Source organism: Phoenix dactylifera, unplaced genomic scaffold (assembly GCF_009389715.1).
Source record: "Phoenix dactylifera cultivar Barhee BC4 unplaced genomic scaffold, palm_55x_up_171113_PBpolish2nd_filt_p 001145F, whole genome shotgun sequence".
Taxonomy (NCBI): Eukaryota; Viridiplantae; Streptophyta; class Magnoliopsida; order Arecales; family Arecaceae; genus Phoenix; species Phoenix dactylifera.
This window is the reverse complement of record NW_024068486.1, coordinates 87,654-102,303: the sequence shown is the minus strand read 5'-3', so window position 1 is coordinate 102,303 and position 14,650 is coordinate 87,654.

The following is a 14,650-nucleotide window of genomic DNA, read 5'->3' as shown; positions in this document are numbered from 1 at the left end:
AAGCCTAGAATTTTGGTCATTCCGATCAGTGGGCTCATTGTGGGGTTCAGACTGGATAAACTCTAACCCGGTCTGTTCGTCTCCAAAGTCTTCTACAAAATCTTCGATATTTGGTTCATAGACTTCTTCGACACATTCAGTCTCCTGGGTCCCTACTTCAAGTTCAGTCATTAGACAGGTCTTGGCATTACACTGGGACGCGATATGGCGAAACTTTTGGCACCTGAAACCAAACCAGAAAATATTTTCTATTACGAGATAGACAATGGAAGAGTTATGGACGGTGAAAAGTCCAAAGAGCGCAGACTAGCCACGGAGCTTGGATACGGTTTCCCGATCGGAGATCCATGGATCTTGATACGCTTACCCGACGTGCTTCTTTTCATGTTATTGCTCTTGCCGAAGAGTCAATTTGAAGTCGTAGAGGACACATACTTCTTTGAAACACTAGTGATTACTGCTCTTGCTGTTCTTCGAGCAGCGCCCTCTCCATGGATCGATCTGCCTAGCACCTCAGCAGCGTGCGCTCCGACCCGAGTCCCCATGTCCGCTTTTATCCGCCCGCAACCCGCTTTCTTTGCAATGGAAGTCGAAGTAGTCCAAAGGTGAGTCTGCCAGTCCAGAGTTTGGTCAACCGATCAGCCAAACCTTTTGAGTGGGAGTGTTGCGGGGGAAAGGTAAGGAAAGTGGCCTAAGAGAGGAAGCCAAACCAACCAGGGCCTATTGAGCGCAGCTAAGCTAATGGTAAGAGACGGAAAGCACTCACTGTGATGAATAGTTACCATTGGGTTTGGCTTCTAGAACGAGGAGTGGGACCTAGTATGCCCTTTTCTTTATCATTTGAAGAGTTCTGGACAGGTATCGGGGATGTCCGAATCGATGCTTGGCCAGGGTCGGGCTGGTTAGAAGGATTGGAAAGCTGCCTGGGTTGTGGGAGGTAGTTTTGATTAGGTCGGGCTCCTGGGGCCATGGGTCGAGGGTTGGTACGCCTCACTACTGTAAGAAACTATCTACATCTTGAGCCAACTAGTATGCTTGGCCAAGAGTAGTAATCTCTCGGAGGATTAGTTCTTTTTGGATCTCCTCGCGGAGTCCTGCCCGAAACCTAGAGAGAGTAACAGTCTCCTCTTCGATTGCACCACACCTCATATGAAACTTCTCAAATCGTGCAATGTAATCAGCAATAGTTAATGTCCCTTGAGTTAGTTTCTGCCACCTATCCATAAGGTGTTGTCGGTAAGAGAATGGCAGATACTTCTCATTCAGTTTTTCTTTCATATCCTCCCAAGTGGTGATATGAGGAAGTCTCTGGGTCTCACGCATATGTTCAACGTTATGCCAGTACCAGTAAGCTTGCCCAATAAGCTTCATTTTAACGAACCATACTTTTCTATCATCAGTCATTTCGTACCACTCAAAATAGTTATCCATGGCTGCTCTCCAATCAAGGTACACACTTGGTTCTAATTGACCAGCAAATGTAGGGGCATCTACTCGTTCGGTACGAAGTAGTCGCTCGTCAAGGTCGCGCTGGTGATCAGGAGGAAGTTGGTTCCTAGGAGGGTGGGGAAAAGCTACAGGTGGTGTAGTCAGACCAAGCTCGGGAAAAGCTGCGATTGGGGTTGACGGTTCAGGAGTCCTAGGGTGTTGCACAAGAGCACGGATCTCTCGTTTGAATTCATCTTGATCAGCTCGTAATGCAGCTAATTGTTCCAAAATATCTTGTAGAACTCTGGAGTCCATGGTGGGTAAAGGGGTCTGAGAGTTAGTGAGTAGGTACTCGCTACCACTGCGGGTTGGCATGCAGGGACTACTCTAGTTGGTGATGCGACATGCAGTGCGACTAATGAACCCTTACCAAATGCAATGCAGGACAACCCACTAATGCAATCTACTATAAATTCGGAAATCAGCAAATTTTCACAAAATAACTTAAAATTAAATATTACTAATTTGAAATTTGGTTATTTCAGAATTAAGGTAGAAAATTAGTCACTATAAGAAATTAGGTTGCAAACATGTATTACGGTCGTTCAAAGTCCGAAAGTAATCTGATCTAGGGATGTTGAGAACTATCCTGTCGCTAGGGTGTACTAATTTAATATCTAGATTTAGAGGGTGAATAGGATGGGTGTGGTAATATATGTTTAAGGTTTCAAAATATGACAGAAAAGTAAGTTTTTAATTATGGCCGTCATGCAAGAGAACTAGAATACAATTAGATAAACAAACCCAAAAGAAGGAAGAACCTGTTACCTGTGGTAGATGCAGTCCACCGAAAACGTCCGTTGTAGAGTCTCGAACACGAAATTAGAGTCTATTGTACTGGGCTGGGTTACGATCAGAAGTGCGGTCGCAGCCTGTAAGCTTGTCGAAAGGCGTGAATCGGGCTAGTTACAGCAACTTGTGGGCCTGAGTGGCCTAGCAGACCTGTACATGAAGAGGAGGGCCTGTGAATTGGGCTTGATGCAATGGGCGGGCCGGATGAGTCTGCTGGGCCCACAGGTGATGCGGTGGATCGGGCGCGGAAGTGGGGCGCGGCTCAGAAAGAGGGGGGGAAAGGGGGCCTGATGGGGCTCGCGTGAGGGTCTGTTAACCGATACCCTGGGGAGCCCAAAAATGGAAGGGAGATGGAGAGGAGAGGTGGCGGATGGTGGAAAGGGGGAAAGGGGGTCGGTGGCCACAACTGGAAAAGGGGAAAACTCGGAATGGTGGCGGGCAGTGGAGGAGTTGAGGGGAGGGGAGATGGGATCCGGTGCCAAGAAGGGGACACAGAAGGGAAGAAGATGAGGGGAGCGGGTTGGGGTGGTGTTGCCGGACAGAGAAGCGAAGGCGGAGGCGGAGGCAAAGGCGAAGGCGGTCACGGCACGGAGGCGGCGCTGCGTGTGGATGGCGGAGGAAGGGGCGGCGCTGCGGTGGAGGCGGAGGCGGTTGCAGCACGGGGCGGTGCTGCATTTCGGCGGCAGTGGCAGAGGGCGGCGCTGCAATGAGGAGGCGGTTACGTCAGCGGCATCGATGGCGGCGGCGAAGCTCGGCTTCGGTGACGGCGCGGACCGGCGGAGAGGACGTCGTTAGGGCTCGGTGGCGGTCGGCTTCGATCGTCTGCGATCGACGGCGGGAAGGAGGCGCCCAAAGGAGGTGTCGCACGGCGGCGGGCGTGGTGGCGTAGCTCGACGAAGACGCGGTGAGGGGCAGCCGATCGGGGAAGATGAACAGTGGTGCGGGCACCAGAATTCAGAAAAGACTCCAATCAATTAACTCAAGGTCACTGTGGCTTTGATCGAGTCCTGTAAATAAATTCAATAAGTCAGAAAGCAAGCCTCAATAAGTCAGAAAGCAAGCCAAGTCAGGACATGTTGCATGTTTCTACCACCACCTTTGCACACCCTTGGAGCACCACCTCGGCATCCACATCAACATCAGCTGGCCACCTCACCACCACTCCAACCAATGGAAGCACGCCAACCAGGATGAAGTCAAGCATAAGGAGCCGACCACATCATCTCATCAAAGAAACCAATGCAACGTCATGCCACCTCATCAGAAGAACCAATCACCATGCCACCTCATACAAGTTGACACGTCACCCAAATTCAAAGTCCAAGAGGTCGGCCACAATTTAAATGCAAGAAAATTTCAAATGGGAGCCAACAACTTTTCAAATCCTCCCCCTTAAAGTCGGCCAACTTTCTTTCCTTTTCTCTAGCAACCAAGCCTTCAAATGTGGAGCGCCATTCATTATGTGTTTAAATTTCAAATCATGAGGAAAGTCTATAAATACCTCCTCATGATATCTTGTAATTTCAATTGATGAATGAATAAAAAGTGCTTCTTTCTTCCTTAGCAATCTTGCTTCGTCACCTTGAGAGAAGGTTGGGCGTGAGGCCCTTGTTCCAAGTTGGGCGTGAGGCCCTAAAGCTACAACCACATCCACCATTGCCCTACCTCCTCTCGCCTCCTTTTTCTTTTGTGATTTCCATTCCCCTCTCACGCCAAAGTTCTAATCCCTGTTTCTTTGCAGGTCCTTAAAGTACTCCATGTCATTGGGTCAATTATCCTTCCAAACCAATAGCGAAAGGGCCCTGTTGCAACGGAAGATGAAGCTTGGTCATCCAATCATCAACCTTCAAGAGTGAGATCAAGGATCCTCCTCCAAAAAAAATCCAGAAGTTCAATGTTTGGTAAACCTCAACTCTAGGTCTGATTTATTGAAGGAAGTGTCCTAATCAAGTGGTTTCTCAACCACAACGGTCCATTCTTCTAAGTCCTAAATGAATTAGTACATGCGGGTAACTAGTCTTGAAATTACTATGCTCATGTTAATGTTTTCTTATCCCATATGTGACTGAATTTTCTGCTGCTATTAGGCTAGTTAATCAACATAACTTACTGATAATCCTTATGTTTAAATCCCTCGCATTCATCCCGCATCATTTTTGGTATCAGAGCCAGGTTAATTAGGACACGCACATTGATTATGCTGAAATTCTGCACTTGCTGAAATTTCTGCACTTTCCTAAAATCCATTGATGCCAAAATCCTAGTTTGCATGCCTTATTAAGTTTATGAATTAAATCTGAATATTTCAAATTTTAATTCCGAATTTTAGTTATTAAAGTTGAGATCTGATCTCCACAAATTTAGGATTTGAAGTTAACAATTTCAAAGTTAAATTTGAAATTCTAGGTTTGGGCTCCAAATCTGAAATTTCCAAATCTAAAATTTCCAAATCTGAAATTTCCAATATGACTTTTGCATTCGAATTTCAAAATTTGAAATTTTGAAATATTAGATCTGAAATCCAAATTTGAAATTCAAAATTCGAAATTAAAAATGGGAACTTAAATTGAAACCAAAAAAATTTGAGATTCAAAATTTAAATTTGAAATTTAAACTTGAAATTTGAAATTTGAAATTCAAAAGCTGAAAACTAAAATTCAAATCTGAAATTCAAAATTCAAAAGTTTAAATTCGAAATTTGAAATTTGAAATTTTAAATCTCAACTTGTGTGGACATTTAAAATAGTTGCATCCATCATAAATCATATTAAGGGCACTCTAATTGCAACATAAGGGAAGGATTTCATCACCTTTCCTTAGCCCAAAACAACCACCCTCATAAATCTAGAACCTAAGCCTAATTTAAAACTCAACTAGCCAACTTAACTTAGAAACCACAACGAGTCTTTAGGCTAATTGAATTTGGCTAATTCCTTGCTGTCTAGAAAAGTTCCGATCAGGGTCGTGGCTACCATCTTATCTGCCCAGCCCCGTTAAGCGGTTGGTGTCAGCTAAGTATGGTTAATGGCGGTTACACGAACTCTTGGTCCAACTGGCCTGGGCAAGTGGTGAACCAATTTTGATTAGATAAGTCTTTGATTTAGATTTAGCAAACCCTAGCATAGGCTAGTCATTTTGTTTTGTCTTGAGCCTTGTATGACAACTAGATCAGGATCACCCTACAACCCATCACATACACAACCCATTGAAGCCATGGACCCCAATCTTGAGACCATCCTAAGGACTATGACTGAGCAGTTCAAACAATTGAACAATAGGTTTGATCAAGTTGAGGAGAGGCTAGGAACCCTAGAGGAAAATCAACAGACCCGCGTGGAACCTGAATTGACACCCCAACCCCATCGCCACCTTTTCACTCCTGAACATAATCAGCGACGACCACAACAGGATCATGTAGACCAGGATGAACGAGCCCTTAGGAGTATCAGACTTGATGCACCCTCCTTTGAAGGAAGTCTAGACCCTAAGGTATACATTGATTGGGAAAATGACATGGATCAATATTTTGAGTGGTATGAAATGTCGGAAGAAAGAAAATTCAAATTTGCCAAGCTTAGGTTGACACGACATGTAAGGTTATACTGGGGAAATATTGAGAGGATCACTAGGCAAAGAGAAGAACTACCTATCAATACATGGAGACAGATGAAAATTAAGCTAAGAGAGAAATACGTCCCATTATCCTACGAACAGAGGTTACTAGATCAATGGCAAAGATTAAATCAAGGAGGGAAAACTGTATCTGAATACATTGCCAAATTTGATGAGTTCGCTATGAGGTGCAACATAGTCGAGTCAGAAGCCGTAACCCTATCTAGGTTTAGAGCTGGTCTTAAGGAGGACATTCAAAGGGAACTGTTCTTAAGGGAAATTCATGATTTAGACCAAGCCTACCAGATTGCCAGAGACTGCGAACGATTCCAGAGGGGACCCATTTTTCGACGACCTGAACCCAATAGGATTAGCAACCCTGGAAGCAGGCCAAACCCAAGTTCAAACCCATCACACAGACCCAATCCTATCACTCCACAGGCTCGTAGGGACGACAAAGGAAAAGCCCCTGAAGGTAGAAAGGAAAACAATGTCCCTTGTTTTAGGTGTCATAAAATAGGACATTATGCAAGCCAATGCCCCACTAGAGCGTTACACATAGGAGAAGTAGAAGAAGAAGATCCTGAGACCCTAGAGAATTATGGAGAAGAAGTCTACGAAGCAGAGACCAATTTGGTAGATGAATATGAAGAAGAGGAAGAAATCATTGAGACGTCTGAATTTCTAGGAGTTGTGAGATGTATATTGACCCAGGCTACAGAACAAGAAGATTGGCGTAGGACCAACATCCTACAAACCTTTATCAAAATAGGAGAAAAAGCCTGCAAAATCATCTTAGATAGTGGAAGCTGTGTCAATGCCATATCAACCAACACCATCAAGAGTTTAGGGTTGCCTACCGTACCCCATCCCAATCCCTATAAGGTATCTTGGATAAATTCGACCTCAATACCCATTAAACTTAGATGCCAAGTCCAGATACAATTCCAATCCTATCAGGAGAAGGTATGGTGTGATGTCCTTCCTATGGGAGTAAGTAGCATTATCCTAGGCAGACCATGGCTATACGATCATGATGCTACCCTGTTTGGACGATCAAATTCATGTTCCTTCAATCATAATGGAAAGAAAATTGTAGTTCACCCTACCCCACCTAAGGACAACATTAAGAGGGGAGCTAGTAGTAGTCTGAAGGAAAAGAAACCTGGATTGAACCTAATCAATGCTAAGGAATTAGAGCAAGAGATTAATGAAGGTTCACCCATTTGGATGTTGGCTGTTAAGGAGACCCTGGACCAAACCCCAGTAGCACACCCTCAAGAAGTGGTTGAAATCTTAGAGGAGTTCAAAGATGTATTTCCTAAAGATCTTCCTGACAACCTACCACCTTTAAGGGACATTCAGCATGCCATAGACCTAGTTCCAGGAGCCACCTTGCCCAATCTACCCCATTATAGGATGAATCCTTCAGAGCACCAAGAATTGCAAAAGCAAGTTGGCGAGTTACTTAGGAAAGGGTTCATTAGGGAGAGTTTAAGTCCTTGTGCAGTACCTGCCCTTCTGACCCCTAAGAAAGATGGCACTTGGAGAATGTGTGTAGATAGTCGTGCCATCAATAAGATTACCGTCAAATACCGTTTCCCTATTCCCCGTCTAGACGACATGTTAGATATGATGGCCGGAGCCACGGTATTCTCCAAAATCGATCTTAAGAGTGGCTATCATCAAGTAAGAATTAGGCCGGGGGATGAATGGAAAACCGCCTTTAAGACTAAGGACGGCTTATTTGAATGGGTAGTGATGCCTTTCGGTTTATCCAACGCACCTAGTACCTTTATGAGGATCATGACCCAAGTTTTAAGGACATTCATTGGAAAGTTTGTAGTGGTCTATTTCGATGACATTCTCATATATAGCAAAACAAAAGATGACCACTTAAATCACCTTAGACAAGTTTGTCAATCACTTAGACAAGATAGCCTCTATGCTAATCGAAAGAAATGTGAATTCATGACACATAGGACTATCTTTTTAGGATTTGTCGTGACCACTGAAGGAGTATCTGCCGATCCCGAAAAAGTCAAATCCATAATCGAGTGGCCAGTACCCAAAAACATTCATGACGTTCGTAGCTTTCATGGTCTAGCCACATTCTACAGGAGATTCATTAGAGGATTCAGCACAATTGTCGCCCCCATTACTGATTGCCTTAAGAGAGGAAATTTTGAGTGGACTAAGGCAGCTGAAAAGGCCTTTAGAGAGATTAAGGACAAGATGACACAAGCACCTATATTGAGATTACCCGACTTTTCCAAAGTTTTCGAGGTTGCCTGTGATGCATCAGGAGTCGGGATTGGAGGCGTTCTAAGTCAGGAAAACCACCCAGTAGCATTCTTTAGTGAGAAATTAAACGACGCCAAGCTAAGGTATTCTACCTACGATAGAGAGTTGTATGCAGTGGTCCAAGCCCTAAGGTACTGGAGACACTACCTTCTGCCACTAGAGTTTGTCCTATACTCCGATCATGAAGCCCTACGTTTCCTCAACTCTCAGAAAAAGTTGAACCCTAGACATGCGAAATGGGTAGAGTACATCCAGGCCTATACCTTCGTCCTGAAACATAAGGCTGGAAAAGAAAATTGTGTTGCCGACGCCCTTAGTAGACGATCTATGCTCCTCACTTCTGTTAGTACCGAAGTCATAGGTTTTGAAAGGCTCAAGGAGGAGTATGAACATTGCCCCGACTTTAAGGAAACCTACCAATCAATCCGTCAAGGACCCTCGAGCCAATTTCCCGATTTTACCATTCACGACGGATTCCTCTTCAAAGAAAATAAGTTGTGCATTCCCCGTACCTCCACCCGAGACTTTCTAGTTTGGGAAATCCACGCAGGAGGCCTAGCTGGTCATTTTGGTAGGAACAAAACCATCTTAGAAGTTGAAGACCAGTTCTTTTGGCCAGGTCTAAAGAAAAACGTTGCCCAAATAGTAGCCCAATGTCGAACCTGCACCACAGCAAAGCAACAACGACAAAACACCGGTCTATACACTCCCCTACCAGTCCCCGAATGCCCTTGGCAAGATATTAGCATGGACTTTGTGTTAGGATTACCCAAAACCCTGAGAAAACATGATTCAGTATATGTCGTGGTAGACCGATTCTCCAAAATGGCACATTTCATACCTTGTTCCCAGACTTATGATGCCTCAAAAATAGCTAAACTTTTTCTAAATGAAGTGGTTAGGCTACATGGTTTACCCAAGACCATCGTATCAGATAGAGACGTTAAGTTTACTAGCTATTTCTGGAAGACCCTTTGGCATATGCTAGGAACCAAACTCAAATTCTCCACTGCCTACCACCCTCAAACTGATGGTCAGACCGAAGTCGTTAATCGGAGTCTAGGGAACTTATTGAGATGCCTTGTCGGTGACAACCTAGGAAACTGGGATCTCCTATTATCATGCGCTGAATTCGCTTATAACAGCTCAGTCAATAGATCCACAGGAAAGAGTCCCTTTGAGATTGTCCATGGATATAAACCTAGGAAACCTGTAGATCTTATTCCATTACCCTCACATGCACGAGTCTCAGAGACAGCAGAATCATATGCACAACATGTCAGGGATTTACATAATGAAATCAGTAAGAAAATTGACATGAGTAACAAAGCTTATGCGCAAGCAGCTAATCGTCACAAACGGGCTAAGGAATTCATTGAAGGAGACTATGTAATGATTAGACTAAAACCTGAAAGGTTTCCCCCGGGAACTATGAAAAAATTGCATGCCCGCAGTGCAGGTCCATTTAGGATATTAAAGAAAATTGAACCTAACGCTTATGTGGTTGACTTACCCCTTGATTTTGGTATTAGCTCGACCTTCAACATCTCAGACCTTATAGAGTATAAGGGACCAACATTGATACCTAGTGAGCCTTTTGATCATGCTCCCATTGAGAGTGAACCCACACCTGAGTGCCCTCCAGCCACATTTCCAGAATCGAGAGATAGGGTTGAACATGTTTTGGATGATCAAGCTATCACCACCCGGAACAAAGGGTACCAACGCTATTTGGTTCACTGGGAGGGTCGACCAAAATCTGATGATTCATGGATTACTCGAGAGGACCTACAGAGACTCAACCCAGATCTCCTAGAAAAGTACCACAGCCAAACCAACCCCTATTCGACAGAGTCGAATTCTTCCCACCCCGGGAGAATTGGTGCGGGCACCAGAATCCAGAAAAGACTCCAATCAATTAACTCAAGGTCACTGTGGCTTTGATCGAGTCCTGTAAATAAATTCAATAAGTCAGAAAGCAAGCCTCAATAAGTCAGAAAGCAAGCCAAGTCAGGACATGTTGCATGTTTCTACCACCACCTTTGCACACCCTTGGAGCACCACCTCGGCATCCACATCAACATCAGCTGGCCACCTCACCACCACTCCAACCAATGGAAGCACGCCAACCAGGATGAAGTCAAGCATAAGGAGCCGACCACATCATCTCATCAAAGAAACCAATGCAACGTCATGCCACCTCATCAGAAGAACCAATCACCATGCCACCTCATACAAGTTGACACGTCACCCAAATTCAAAGTCCAAGAGGTCGGCCACAATTTAAATGCAAGAAAATTTCAAATGGGAGCCAACAACTTTTCAAATCCTCCCCCTTAAAGTCGGCCAACTTTCTTTCCTTTTCTCTAGCAACCAAGCCTTCAAATGTGGAGCGCCATTCATTATGTGTTTAAATTTCAAATCATGAGGAAAGTCTATAAATACCTCCTCATGATATCTTGTAATTTCAATTGATGAATGAATAAAAAGTGCTTCTTTCTTCCTTAGCAATCTTGCTTCGTCACCTTGAGAGAAGGTTGGGCGTGAGGCCCTTGTTCCAAGTTGGGCGTGAGGCCCTAAAGCTACAACCACATCCACCATTGCCCTACCTCCTCTCGCCTCCTTTTTCTTTTGTGATTTCCATTCCCCTCTCACGCCAAAGTTCTAATCCCTGTTTCTTTGCAGGTCCTTAAAGTACTCCATGTCATTGGGTCAATTATCCTTCCAAACCAATAGCGAAAGGGCCCTGTTGCAACGGAAGATGAAGCTTGGTCATCCAATCATCAACCTTCAAGAGTGAGATCAAGGATCCTCCTCCAAAAAAAATCCAGAAGTTCAATGTTTGGTAAACCTCAACTCTAGGTCTGATTTATTGAAGGAAGTGTCCTAATCAAGTGGTTTCTCAACCACAACGGTCCATTCTTCTAAGTCCTAAATGAATTAGTACATGCGGGTAACTAGTCTTGAAATTACTATGCTCATGTTAATGTTTTCTTATCCCATATGTGACTGAATTTTCTGCTGCTATTAGGCTAGTTAATCAACATAACTTACTGATAATCCTTATGTTTAAATCCCTCGCATTCATCCCGCATCAAACAGGTAAGTTTTTTTTTCTTTTTTTTTTCTCGCACGCATGTGCAATCACGTGCAAAGGTTTTCTTCTTTTTTTTTCTCTGGAACGGATCCGGGCTAGTGGGGCGGGCTAACGGGTCTGAGACTTACCCGTTGCCTCAACCTTCTTCAACCTCCCGACGGATTCGGGAGGTGGGGGTTCCGTTCCTCGCGGCGGTGGCTGCGGGGGAGGGCTGCGGCGGCGGCTGCGGGGGAGGGCTGCGGCGGCGGCTGCGACTTCTGGTGGCGAGCGTCAAAGGGGCGACGTTGCGGGAGTGGCGCCGGTAGAGGACGGGGAGAGGCGTTGGACAGAGGCTTGACCTGGGAGATCTAGGGCTCGTTGGTGCTCGTCCTCGTCGTCGGCCGGTGCTAGCCCTGGTGTCGCGGTGGAACTGGCTCGTGGTGGCGGGCAGGAGGATGCCGAGAAGGGGTGAAACGGTGCAGAGGTGGGTCACGAGCGGTGTGGTGCGTCGGCGGGGAGCGTGCCCTCTTCTGGGTGGGGCGGCCACGAGCGGGCAACGGAACAACGGGAGCTGTGGAAAGGCGGGCCTGCGAGGGGTGTCAGGCCTTTCTCCTCTGAAAAAACAGATGAAGGGTTTTCCTCTCTGTTTTTTTTTTTTTTTTTGCTTTTCTGGTGAGCACCGAGAGAGAGAAGCTAGACCTCGAGGCTTTGGCAGATCACCTGGGTCATGGCTTTGGCAGCTGGGGCAAAGCCGACGGCTCTGATACCAAGTTGATGCAGCACCACGATGGGGAAAGGATGCGGTAACGACAGATCAGTGAAAACCAGAAGATAAGGGAAAGGAAGAAGAGGAGGAGAGGAGGAGAGGAAGAGAAGAAGGGGAAGAGAGAAAGAGAGGAGAAAGAATGTAGGGGAAAAAATTTTAATCACTTCATTAAAATCCTAATCATGAAAATAGTCCCCTATATATAGGGCCCAAATACACAATTAGCATAAAAGCTCCTTACACAGAAATAAATCCTAATAAGCCCACAAATAACACAAATAAGTCCTAAAATGCAAACAAGCCCAGAAATAAAAATAAAATAAATATGCAAATAAAATGGTGGCCTAGCTGATGTCCCCATTAATTTTTCTCTAAAAAAATTAACCATCTTAAAGAATATAATAAATAGACAAGAAGTCAAGTTAATGTAATCAGCTATTACGTTCAATTTTTTTGATTATACTGAATATAAGAAAGTTTCTATTATTCCTTTTTTTATTTTAATTTTCATACCAAATATAATAAAGAAGTCTAAATAAAACCTGCTTCTACTTGTTCTCTCTCTCTCTCTTTTTTCCCTCTCCCCCATCTCTCATTCAAATGCAACATTGCATTATCACACCGATATGACCTCGTCTTTGCCACCTACACAGCCTTGCACCAAACCGACACGGTTCCTCTCATTAGATGTGGAAGCACTACATCTACTCCAGCCCTTCCATGACTTCATAGTCTGGTTTTGGTACGACTTGCCAAGTTTTGGACCGCTAGACAAGCACTCAAAGTCCTGTGTGGTGTGGAAAGAAGTCTTTATAGATATCCCCCAAACTTTTCGACGACTTGCCGAGTTTTGGACCGCTAGACATGTGAGATATGGGGCTGAAGTCGGCCCGACATGTGAGATATGGGGCTGAAGTCGGCCCGGTCCAAGCACTCAAAGTCCTGTGTGGTGTGGAAAGAAGTCTTTATAGATATCCCCCAAACTTTTCGACGACTTGCCGAGTTTTGGACCGCTAGACATGTGAGATATGGGGCTGAAGTCGGCCCGACATGTGAGATATGGGGCTGAAGTCGGCTGGGGGCCGACTTCAGCCCCGTTCCTATTTTTGGGAGGACCGGAACAGAGGATCGCGATTGCGATCCTCTCCGGCTCCGACGGGGACAAATGGGGCAAGGGCGCCGCGGGTATCCCACGGCACCCCCCCCTCCGGTCACACCGCGGCCGTGATCGGCCGCGGATCGCGCTCGACCGCCACGATTTTCGCGGCGGAGGGCCGTTATGATGGGGAGATAAAACCCCCATCTCTCCTTCCCTAGGGCCACCGCCGAGTCCCCTTTTCTTCCTCTCCTCCCTCTCCTCTTCCTCCCCTTCCTCTGCTCCCACTTCCCAAGTCGCCAGTGAGCCGCCTCGGCCAACCACCACCACCACTCAAGCCTCCCCTATTTCGAGATCTCCTTCCTCTTCGGAAAGTACCATCGCCGCCGCCGCTTGACATCGGACCGAGCCTCCCTCGGCCGAGAGCCACCACTTCCGTCGACCGCCGGTGAGCTTCCCTCCTCTTTTGCCCTTGATTCCATGCCAAATAACATGCTTGATTTCCTTCCTTTGCTTTGGCCCCAAACCGAGATCATTCGGTTTTCCTTCGACGCCGTCGCTGCAGCAGCCGTCGGCCGGCCGTCGACCGGGCAGCAGCTCCCGGCTGCCTAGGCTGACCCCCCCCCCCCCCAGCCAGTCCCTTCTTCCTCTTCTTCTTCTTTCCCTATTCGTGGGGGTTTGGGGAAGAAGAAGGGCCCTGTTCACGGGCCCTATTCACTGCGGGCCCAACTTGGGCCCGGTTCGAACCCGAAACCCGAAACAAAAAAAAAAAGAAGAAAACCCGAAATCCGAAATCCAGTTCAGACCCGAAACCAAAAATCCGAAATTCAGTTTAGACTCGAAGCCCGGAATCCGAAACCCGAGCCCGTTTGGCCAATAAATGCAATTTTACAGTTAAGCCCTTGATAGTATATTATTGCATAAAAGAGCCTTCTGTAAATTATGTTTGATCCCTATAAGAAAGATTTATTACATAAAAGCCCTCAAATATATTTGTTTGGTCCCTTTACTCAAGTTTTATTATAGAACAGTACCCTGTAATTAAGTATTAGTCCCTGCAATAAATTTTTATTGCATAAATGAACCAATTAGAAGCCAACCTTGGGGGCCCTATTTAGCTGGGTCTATGCGGGCCCATTGGGCCGTGTCCAATATGGGCCCTATCGGGCCATGCCCATTATGGGCCAACTCTGGGCCCTGTTGGGCCGTGTCCAAAAGTATTCTTTTTGGATTTTGCTTAGTTCTGAAATTAACAAGGAATTAATTAAATTTAAATAGGTGAACCTGATCCGCCTATCTGAAGTAGGGATTAAGCGAGAAGAAGTAAGTAACTTAATGCTTCAAAGTGTATTTTTTAAATTATTTGGTAAAATAATTATTACTGGATTAAATTTTGAAATATGTTTTGTATTTAGTAAAATGGGTCTCACATGTTAAGTTTTATTTGAAAATCATGTTATATGCTCTGAAATCCATGAAATATGACTGTACAATTTATGAAATCTGTTGTTATATA